The sequence below is a fragment of the Dromiciops gliroides genome, chromosome 6 (genome assembly GCF_019393635.1).
Source record: "Dromiciops gliroides isolate mDroGli1 chromosome 6, mDroGli1.pri, whole genome shotgun sequence".
In the NCBI taxonomy this organism is placed as follows: Eukaryota; Metazoa; Chordata; class Mammalia; order Microbiotheria; family Microbiotheriidae; genus Dromiciops; species Dromiciops gliroides.
Window position 1 is genome coordinate 253,272,735 of NC_057866.1, and position 12,182 is coordinate 253,284,916.

At 36.0% G+C, this 12,182-nt stretch overlaps 1 pseudogene; it reads right to left on the reverse strand.

The window, feature by feature from the left end:
• Positions 1–7,900: 7,900 nt before the first annotated feature.
• LOC122730742 lies at positions 7,901–8,311 on the reverse strand (annotated as a pseudogene).
• Positions 8,312–12,182: the final 3,871 nt, after the last annotated feature.

The window sequence follows — 12,182 nt, forward strand, 5'->3', positions numbered from 1 at the left end:
ATCCCCAGAAAAGATTGAAGTATATGTTTTAACTTAATTTTTCTTGAGTTTTTTGTCTATTTTCTTTAACATGACTAATGTGATAATGTTTTGTGTGACTACACAGGTATAACATATTGAATTGCTTTCCTTCTTAAGCAGGCGTGTGGGGGATAGGAAGGGAGATAATTTGTAATGCAAAGTTTTTAAAGTGGATGTTAAAATTCATTTTTTACATGTAATTGGGGGAAATGAAATGTTAAATAAGCATTATAGATCTCTTTGGGATACAGACCTAGCAGTGGTATTGCTGTATTAAAGGGTATGCACAGTGGTGTCTCAGTTTTTCCACATTCTCCCGAACATTTATAATTTTCTTTATTTGTGCCATATTAGCCAATTTGATAGGTATGAGGTGGTACCTCAGAGTTGTTTTAATTTGAGTTTATCTAATCAATAGTGAGTTAGAACATTTTTTTCATATGACTATATCGCTTTGATTTCTTTTTCTGAAAAAAATGCCTTGTAAAGGCTATTTTCAAAGGAAGAAATACAGTATGTTTATTGTGTCTCACCTAGGTCCAGGGCAAATCACTGGGTCTTGGGAAAGACAATCTACTCTTTATGTCCACTAGGTGGGTTTCTATCAGGACCAGGAAGTATGAAATAGAAAAGCACCATGATGGAGAAATAGGAGGCAGCATGTGCCACACAAGACAGATGATCATCAAAATCTTGACCACCATCTTTCCTAGTACCCTATGGAAAAATCCCAAGACCCTGAACCCAAGAGGCTTGGGAATTGCTGTCATCTCAGTGCCCTTGACCATCTTCCTAAGATGCATCCCTTGTGGTGATAAAGTGTAATTATAAATACTGAAGAGCCAGAAGGGGAAATTATTTTTTTACTTTATAATGTTTTATTTTTTCCCAATTACATGTAAAGATAGATTTCAACATTCATTTTTATAAAATTTTGAGTTCCATTTTCCCCCTTCCTCCCTCTTTTCCTCCCTCCCTAAGACAGAAACACATTTTATATAAGTATAATCATAGTTATACATGTTATAATCATGTTAAACAGATTTCCACATTAATCATGTTGCCAAAGAAGTCAGGGAAAAAACAAAAAAAGGGAAAATAATATGCTTTGATCTGCATTCAGACTATAATTATTTCTCTGAATGTGGATAGCATTTTCTATCATACATCTTTTGGAATTGTCTTGGATCACCGTATTGCTGAGAAGAGCTAAGTCTATCATGTTTGATCATCACACAATGTTTCTGTTACTCTGTACAATGTTCTCCTGTTTCTGCTCACTTTGCTCAGCATCAGTTAATGCAACTCTTTCCAGGATTTTTCTGAAATTTGACTGCTCGTAATTTCTTATGGTACAGTAGTTTCCATTACATTCTGTAAGGGCCTATAGCTTGATGGGATAGCCTAAGTAAGCATCTCCTCCCGATCAATTCCAGGGTATGCAATTGAACATTGGCTTCCATATCTTTCCACTCAATCAACCAATGAACTGACCAAAGAAAGAGGAAGCATTTATTAAATGCCTACTTTGTGCTTGGCACTGTGCTAGGTATTAGATATGAAGACAAAATTGATACAGTCTCCATCCTCAAGGAATTTACAAGTGTCTACACTGCCAGCATATCAAGTACTAAAAGAGGCCCTATTGATTCTGAAAGAATGCCCATTCTTCCTGTCCATTCACAATTATTGGTTGTAGGCAAGGGTAGGTGTCAATGTGATTATGTCCTCATAAAAACCATTGAATGATCTTATGAGTAGTGAATCCTGGGGAAGGACATTTAACCCTTATAGTCAGTTTCTGAGAATGTCTGATGGTGCCAAAGTTATGGGAGGAGAGCTAGATATTTGGTCTAATACTACATTTCACAATTTCTGCTTGTCTCTGAGGTTTCTGCAGAAAAGCTTAAAAGTACTCTATTTTGTTAAAGATCGATTGTGCCCCCTCTAGGTTTATATACAGTTTTGTTGAGTAAGTTATTTTTTACTGAAGTATTTATTTTTGTATTTTGGAGTATAGCATTCGAAGATTTTCTCTCCTTTATGTTAGTATGGCATAACACAGTACAGGACAGTATGGGACAGTATGTGATGGGATAGGACAGGACAGGACAGGACAGGATAGAACAGGATAGGATAGTCTTACATGGTCTTGACTGTGGTTCTTTGGAACTAGAATCTTTTCTGGTCTCAGGAGTTGACTGGGGGATGAGATAGTTGCCCTGTCTCCCACTCAACCTTCCTGTGAGTATGAGTACAACAAGCACTTATCACTATGTTGGGAGCTGGGGATAAAAATACAAAAACTGAAACTATACCTTTTCAAAAGGAGTTTGTATAGTAATATTTGGCCAATTTCATCTTTTTGCTCATTCTTTTCTATTCTTAAGCAAATGAAAGATGAAAATATTTAGAACTGTGTCATATTGATTTTTCCCCTGAGACTCTTTACTGCAAGATATTGGGGAAGGTATTAAAAGGAGATAATGTAGGACCTACTGAAGTCACTAAATAAATATATGAAATTTGGATTATTGACTTTGCCAAACACACTTGGGTCAATTTTCTGAGAACAGCAAATATTCAAACTGGAATTGTAGGTGGAGAGTGTAAGGAGTAGAGTCATTTAATTCACCTAACTGATGACCTAATTCCACTTAATAGAAGTGACTTAATGCTTGAGAATAATCAATAAATCATAGGTTTTAAATGTGAAAAGAACTTAATCAATTTATAAGCCCTTGAAAACCATTGGATGAACTGGAGTGATGCTACACAAGATATGTGTTGATACTGGTTGAAGAGAAAGGCATTTTCTGTGGGTTTTATATAAATTAACAGCCCGGTTAAGAAGTTTTATACTCAGAGCAGCTAGGTGGTGCAGTGGATAAAGCACCAGTCCTGGATTCAGGAGGACTTGAGTTCAAATCCGGCCTCAGACACTTGACACTTACTAGCTATGTGACCCTGGGCAAGTCACCTCATTGCCCTGCAAAACAAACAAACAAAAACACAAAAAAACAACAAAAAACAAGAAGTTATAGACTCAAATTTCTGGCAATAGATAGGATAGTTAATGTCCCAAGAAAGAACTACTTACAGGAGAGGAGGAGAACTCAGGCTTTCACCTCAGCCTCTGTCTCCATCTGCTTCTTTCTCCCTCCTTAACCAGCAGATCTTGTAAACTTTGAAAGATCAGATGATTTGCAATTTTCTTCAGTCTCCTAGAAGCATCCTGGGAATGGCCAATGTATGCATTGGGAGTCAAAGATGAACTAGTTAACATCAATCAGGAAAGGTAGATTTAAAGCTCTATAAGGAGGCCTGATTAAAAGGTATACCATATCTTAGTGGAATTTAATGAGTACTTTGCCAAGAGAAGCAACCAGGAGCTGTGTTACCCCTTTAGAATGTGTTGTGTTTTCTCTTTTGTTTGTTATATAAATGAAGTAATCGAACTTCTAAAATTGTTTAATGGCAGTTTTTTGGGGGGAGCAGGGCAATGAGGGTTAAGTGACTTGCCCAGGGTCACACAGCTAGTAAGTGTCAAGGGCCTGAGCCCAGATTTGAACTCAGGTACTCCTGAATCCAGGGCCGGTGCTTTATTCACTGTGCCACCTAGCCACCCCTGTTTAATGGCAATTATAAAAACAGTGAGAAGAACTAGGAAAACCCAACTAGAGTTAGAACCTATTCTAGTTCTGAACCAAATCTAGAACTAGTTGTTCAAAGTTGGCTAGTCTTACACTAAATTATTCCCTAATGATTCTCCTTTGACATATGTAACCCTCAGAAATGTGTTTGGAGACATGTAGTATTTGGATAATTTCTTGAAAAATGTGTAGGAAGAGAAATTTGCAACACTATCACTTCTTGTGTGAGAATCTTAGGGGTCTTTATATATGGCCACAGTACCACCTATCAAAATTTGAGTGACTCTTAGTGATGAATTGAATTAACCTAAAACATGTTAACTTTACAAAAATAATAAAACACCATGCAAAATCCTATTTCTTAATTGGAATGAAAAGTATGGGAAATATTTTAATGAATTCCACCTGAAATCAGGACTCTCGCTGGCAACTGGTAATTTGACCTGCTTAACTGTACACTACTGACAAATTACAGATGCTTCACATGAAATATCTCCAAGCTCAGTCAGAAAACACTCTTTGAATTTGGTGTAATTTATTGCTCTTTTATAAAATATATAGATTTTCACATAACAAATTTGTTCCCCATATCGTTCAGTCACTATTATATTCCTACAGCAGTAGCATTCTTATGGTTAAAATAATTCTTATCAATATTTTTGCACATTACCCTAGGGGGAAGAAAAAAAAAACAAAGCAAAAAATGGCCCTCTCGAATCAAAATTAGCCAAAAGGTACTTTTTAAGTTCTTCCTTTCTGCCAAGCTCTGTGCTGGCCATTGGGGAGATGTACAAAGAATGAAACAATCCTTGCTAGCAAGTAACTTATACTCTAATTCGGGAGATAAATACATATGAAAATATATGGCAACTTTATGAAGAAATCAAAACAATTTTAGTCATATAAAATGTTTTTACTAATTTTTTATTAGAGAAATGCAAATAAAACAACCTTGAGATATCATTTTACATTTACCAGACTGGCTAATATGACTGAAGGTGAAATTGACAAATGTTAGAGGAGATGGGGAAAAATTGGGACACATTCATTGTTGGTGGAATTGTGAATTGGTCCAGACATTTTGAAGAGCAATCTGTAATCATGTCCAAAGAGTTATTAAACTTTGTCCCAGTGATACAACTGATCTATTTCTGAAGACAATTAGGGGAAAAGGGGAAAAAAAGCCTATATGTTCTAAAATATTTATAGCAGCTCTCTTTGTCGGTAGCAAAGAACTGGAAATCCCAGAGATGCCCATCAATTGGGGAATGGCTGAACAATGTGTGGTATATGATTGTAATAGAATACTACTATGCTATAAGAAATGATGAGCTCCACATCCAGAAAAAAAGAACTGTGAAATCTGAATGCAGATTGAACCATATTGTTTCTACTTTTTTGTTTTTTGCATTTTTGAGGTTTTTCCCTTTTGTTCTTATTCTTCTTCCACAACATGACTAATGCAGAAATATGTTTAATGTGACTGTACATATATAACTCATATCAAATTGCTTTTTGTGTTGGGGAGGGGAGAGGTGAGGGAAGGAGGGAGAAAAATTTGGAACTCAAAATCTTAAAAAAATGTTGAAAACTATCTTTATATGTAACTGGAAAAAATAAAATACTCTTAAGATTGAAAAAATGAAGAGTTCAATGATTGTAGAAAAACATGGAAAGACTTGCACAAACTAATGAAGAATAAAATCAGCAAAAACAAGAGAATATTGTATACAGTAACAAAAATATTATTTTAAGAATGACTTTGAGTGAATAAGTCATTTTGGCTATTATAAATACCTAAATTAACTATAAAGAACATATGAAGAAAGATGCTATCTGTATCCAGAGAAAGAACTGATAAATAGAGTTATGTATAGATTAATTTTACACACACACATAAACACATACACACACCTATTTCTATCTAATGGTAGCTATCTCTAGGTTAGGAGCTGGGAGGTAAGAAAAAAATTTACATGATAATTTTGTTTTTTGTTGCATATTTGAAAGGAATAGGAAGTTGTACATAGTAGATTTGGAGTTTAATATGTGATCATTTTTATTGTACTGTTATGGAAATGCTTGTTTTATTCCATGAATTAAAAATAAAATAAAATAAATATATGGACTAAATAGAAAGTTAGTAAATTGTTGTTCATCCTTCATTTTTGAAGAGGGTCAATGAGATCACAGGGTGATTTCTTGATTTGCTTATGAATTGGACTTAAAGGGGGCGGAGTTGCACAAAGTCCTCAGCCTCACTCTCTTCCAGAGTCATCAAAGTCCAGTGGCAAGACAAAAGTCAAGACAACTGGCAATGGTCCAGGATGCAGTGAAAGACCTTGACATCTTTGATATCTGACCAACTCTAAGCATCCCACAGCACCTGCATCAACTGTGTTTATGGTCATTGGAATAAATCATTCTCATCTGCCCATTCCATCAAGGGAAGTTTTCACATACTGGCAGTAGACAATCTCCTAACTCATTGACAGGTTTAAGGACTATGAAGTCATCCTCAATCTGATTTGGCCTACCTGCTAAGCTTGTTCACAGGAGTGTGGCCACTGCACATGCTATGGCTTCTTGGAAACACAGGTGAGAATTGGCTAGCAGGTCACTGAACAGACCTGAAAAGACCTTGGCAAGCCCTCACACCAGAACACCCCATACACCCTAAAGTTAATAAACACAAATCCATACAGGAGGAAGATGCTACTAGTTGGGACAATCAAGGAAGACTTTATGCAGAAAATTGTTCTTGAGCTATGTCTTAAGAGAGGCATTCTACAAACCCTAGATTAGGAAGGAGGTTGGTACATGTGCAGAGCCCCTCTGACTTGTCTTTCCACAAGGAAGAGGAAGGATGGTGGTATTGGAAAGACCATGGAGAGATATGAGCATTCTGTAGCTGGTTCTACTTGGCTATCTGCATGGTTAGGGGAAGTTTTTGATTGGGTCCATAACTGCAACCAGGTGTGCCTTCCCCAAGGCCCTAGAAACTAGAGCCTTAGCCAATTCTTTTCAGTTGCCTCTTTATTTTACTCTATTTTACAGAATCCAGTGAGAGACAGTGTTATAAGGGGAGATCTAAGGTATTCTCTGAGGCTAATGTGTTCCCATGAAATAGGCCTTAAGCCTTTCTTTTTTAGGTAAAGGGATTATAGACTCTGACCTTGTGGGCTTCAAAAGCTCATGAGAGTGAGTATTCAGACATCTGGTGTCTTGGCATCCCTGTATCCCAGAACCTGTGTATCGAAGCCAGCTAAATATTGATTCCCTGGGGAGTAAAGAATGACCTCTGACAGTGACCTTTAGGGACCAGCCTAGTAGTAGCTGAGTCAGGGACTCATCTAGCATCATTGTTCTATTTGGACATTAACTTGGTGAGAGCAACACTATTTAGAAATTGTGATAAGTCTGAGTACTTTCTCAAGAGACTAAAATGGGATAGGATAGTGTGTGCTCTTAGTTGAGATTGTGATTAAATGGAACTGGGGTATGTGATATTGTGGCATCTGATAATGGTGTGACCCTGGCCAAGTCACTTAACATCTGTTTACCTCACTTTCCTCAGATTTCAAATGAGGACAATAATAGCACCTTCCTCCCAGGGTTGTTGTAAGGATCAAATAAGATAATTATACAGCTCTTACTTAGCACAATACCTAGCACATATAAATGTTAGCTATATATGTATACCCTCATATGTGTAAAATATATGCACACACATATGTATATGTATTTATGATATATAAATAAACACACATACTGGTATAAATAGTATATAAGCACTGATTTATGTACAGATGTGTATAAAGATGTAGCAGCTGTACATACCCGTGGGAAAACTTCTATAAGGGGTCCATTCAGAGGCATGTTGAAATCTAGGCAATAGACATCCTTTATGTACTTGGTCTATCCAATCTTGTGGATGTACAAACCACACTCCTTCAAGTGATCACATATCTCTTCCAGGAGGCTCCTCAATATTTTGGGGTTGGATATAACTAACAATGTCATCTGCAAATAGGAGAATATGGAGTACTTTACCATCCACAGGGAATTAGTCCTTGAGCTGAACTCTGTGTTGGATCTCCTCCATCATGGTGACAAATACCTTTGGTGTACATATATCCTTTTGTTTTATGCCTTACTTGATGTTTATTATCAGATCATTTTTTTCATTTTAATAAACATTTTATTTACTGACCAACAGAGTAGTTCTAAAACTGTAGCTTTTGGAAGAACCACTTGTTTTTGCCTGTCTTGTACCTCTCCTCAAACTTGACCTTGGCCTCCCTTTTCACCTTACATTTTAGTGCAGGGTCATGGAACACATTCTTGTGGACAACTCTTTTGTCCAATGGGATATTCACAGAGTATCTATTGGGCATGAGGTAGTTGTAGTTATAAACTTTCATGAAGGACTTGATTTTTGATCTCTTGGCAATCTTCTTTTTACCTATTGCTGTGGTCACCTTTCAAGGGTAGTGATAGATGCCTGCCACCAAGGCAAGGCTGTAGGGCCTGCCAAATGTCCCATCATCAATGTTCTTGAAAATGACAGTTTTGTGCCCAGAGTATCACCCAGCTGGGACCAGCACCACTTTCTTGGGTTTCATGAACTTTCCCATTTCAACACAAAGCAGGATGCTCTTACAGCCCCAAAAGATTATCAGAGCATTTTTGACCAGGGTTATTTCTGCCGTTTCATCTTCCATGAAATCCTGAATGATCTTGTAAGATGGAAAAGAGTCTGCAGAGTGGCATTTTCTTTTGTTTTTTCCAAATAAAATACTTTTTTCATAATCAACAAACTGAGCACAAAAGGATCTTGTATTTTCTAAATCTTTCTTTTAATTATGAAATGTCAAAGTTGTAATCCAGTGTTGAATAATGCTTGTGAAGACCTGTTTATTCCCTAATATTGGTGAACCCCCTTCCCTTAAGTATGCCCTCAACTCAGGAATACATGACCCTCTGGAGTTTTTATATAGATGGAAGAAGAGTTGTCATATAAGTCAGTAGTTATTTGTATGCTTTAAGTCCCCCTTTTTAAGGTTAATGGTGTGATTTTTTCTATCCCTTTGATATCTTCTCCTTATTTAGATTCCTTATAAATTAGTCCCTCAGTGCAGTCAGGTTGATATTTCAAGCACAGGTCTGCTTTATATAGAGTTGGTATAATAGGGCTGCTTTTCCTAACTTTTTTTTGTCTTTAGAACAATTTCTTTTATTTTCTCCTTTTCACTGGAGTTTAAAGGATCAATTGATTAGGAGACTGAGATGTATTATTGACTTATCACTTGACCACATGACATTTCAAATATTTCTTCAATCTTCTCCAAAATGCTCAGCTGTTCTAAATGATACCAATGCCATAAATTCAATACCCTTCACCATTTGTTTTCATTGCTTTTCTCTGAATACTTACTCTCCAACTTATCCTTCTTAAATGATGGTGTACAAAAATCTGTCCTTCTTAAATTATGGTATCCTTGTCCTTCTTAAATTATGGCATACAAGGGGGCAGCTAGGTGGTGCTGTGGATAAAGCACTGACCCTGGATTCAGGAGGACCCGAATTCAAATCCAGCCTCAGACACTTGACACTTACTAGCTGTGTGACCCTGGGCAAGTCACTTAACCCTCATTGCCCAGCAAAATAAAATAAAATAAATTTACAAAAAAAATATGGCATACAAAACTGAAAACAGTATTCCAGATGAGCTCTGCTCAGGGTGGAATACTATGGTAATATCAGCTCTTTAATATGATAAGCTTTGCCCCTCCTTACACAACCCAGGGTTTAATGAGGCTTTTAGCCACCTCATCACACTGCTGTCTCACATTGAGCTTGCAGTCCACCAACACCCTCAAATTCTTCGCATAATAATTGCTAATTATGCAAGGACCCTCCATATTACTTGTGCAGTTGATTGATTTTGATATTCAAATGTAAGATTTTATACATGCCCATATGGATTTTTTGTCATATAAATTCAGCCCAATGACCTACCCTCTCAGAATCCTTTTGGATCTTGACTCTGTTATATACTGTGCTATCACTCTAAGATTAGCATCATCTCTAAATCTGATAAGCATACCATTTATGTCTTTATCCAAGTCACTGATAAAAATGTTATACAGTATAATAGCAATGACTGATCCCTTTGGTACTCCACTGGAGACATCCTATCACATTGACTCTGCACTTTGAGTCCAGTCATCTAACCAGTTTGAATCAATTTGATTACATTGTCATCATTTTAAACCATAGCTCTCCATTGGTTCCCCCAAAATAGCATGAGACAGTTCTATCAGAAGCTTTGTTAAAACCTAGGTGACCTCTATTCACAACATTCTCCACATCTACTAGAACAGTAATCCTATCTCATAAAAGAAAATAAAGTTAATATGACTTGATCTTGATAACAACCATGTTGACTCTTTGTAATCATCTAGTTCATTATAAATTCCATCCTTTATTCTGATGTGTTGATGATATGACTTTGCAGACAGCTTACCCAGGGATAATTTCCATGACAATAATCAGTCTTTTTCTGCTTGTCAAGATGCAATTTCACTTTTGTGATGTTATTTCTGCTCACCACATTCAACACCGGCTTATCATGATGATGATGACATTTAAAAGAAAGAATTGATTACACTCTATAAAAACTCAGGTCCTTATCCCAAATCCAACTCATATAGGGCAATGAGGGTTAAGTGACTTGCCTAGTGTCATACAGGTAGTAAGTGTTGAGTGTCTGAGCTCGGATTTGAACTCAGGTCCTCCTGAGTCCAGTACACTGTGCCACCTAGCTGCCCCATGCAGACATCTTTAATAGTTCTTCACCTAAGAGTGTGGAAGAATAAACACAAAGACAAAAGACAGAGACAAGTATCCATGGACTACATGTTTGTTGGGTCACTAAGATCTGAGACCTTTTCTCACCCAGAGGCTTAGAGAATGTCTTATTTGCTGGTTCCAACTGGACAGGATAGTAAGCATGTGTTATCCTTGTGGAAATGTTTTAGCTGTTTCTTAATTCTGGTTCAGCAGTTAACCAAAAGACCCATATTCACTGTTAGATAAATGAACCAGAAATTGTCAGAATAGCTTTGTATGCTATCACATTTTTTGTAAGCAAGCTTCCTAGTCTTTTCCATGAGGGAAGGAAGCAGGCAAAGCATATCCTACACATGCTCTAGGAAAGGAGATCTCATTGGTGAGTCCCCTTATTACATCATTTTATGGAGCTATGAGACTTCTGTATACCTATGTCATTGGACTAATTTCTTTCTCCTGAATCAGACTTTCCCATATATTTTCCCTCATTACATCTTTTCACACATACTTATGTATGGAGACACATATATGTAGATACAAACATACAGATATTTGCATACAGATATTTATATAGAACATATACATATAAACATATATAATATACCTGTTTTAAAATGCTCTTTCGCAGAGACCATTAGTGTGTCTTTAAGAATCATTTGGATGTTGAGAAACTGGAAGTGGTGCTCTGAAAATTTTTGAGAGAGACTGAAAAGAGCAAAGATTTCATAGAAATTATAGAGAAGACAGGAAGAGGAAAAACTTCTTTCTTAGAATAACTCTAACTCACATTTTGAAGATAAATCATAAAGAAAATTCCGTGAGGAGACTGGAGGGTTTTAACTATCATTATTAAGAATAACCTGTCATGACAAGCCCATGGCAGCATCAAATGTTTCAGCATTAAAAACTGATATGGTTTTATTAATGGAAATCACACTTAAAGAAGATGCATTACTATCTACCTTGCTCTGGCACCCTATGGACCACTGGACTTTTCTATCTGACTTGCAACTGAAATTTCCTCTATGTCTTACCACCCCCATTAAAATGAGAGCTCTTTGAAAGTACAGCCTATTTTGCTTATCTGTTTCTATCTTTAGCACTATTCTTTGTACATAGTAAACATTTAATAAAGACTTTTTCATTCATTTACTAATAACTGAAGAGATACTGAATGACACATAGGAAGAAACATTCAAAAATCCTGATAAACTGGATTTAACTCTTTATCTTGAGGAGAAATAGAAAACTTTATTTGGTATCCTGAATGAAATAAATGGTAAAATTGAATTTCCAGGAGCAAAGGAATTTATCATTTTGGTGATGAATTAAGATGATTTTTGCTGTGATCTTTCTCAAGCTAAAAAACAAACAAACAAAACCAACATTGTAAATAACTTTGAAAGTCTTTTTGTTATTTTTGTTACATTGTCAATAAATTGTAACAATAATGAATAGCAAATTCCTATATTACTAATATTTAAAACAAGAATACTTGACCTGGAGTCTATGACATTATTATTTTTATTTATTTGTTTGTTTGTTTATTTGTTTATTTATTTTTAAATTTTTATAATTTGGGGTAATTGTATTTCAATAAAATTAGTTTCCCTTGTAATCCTATGTATTTTATTTTATGAATTTAAAAACAAT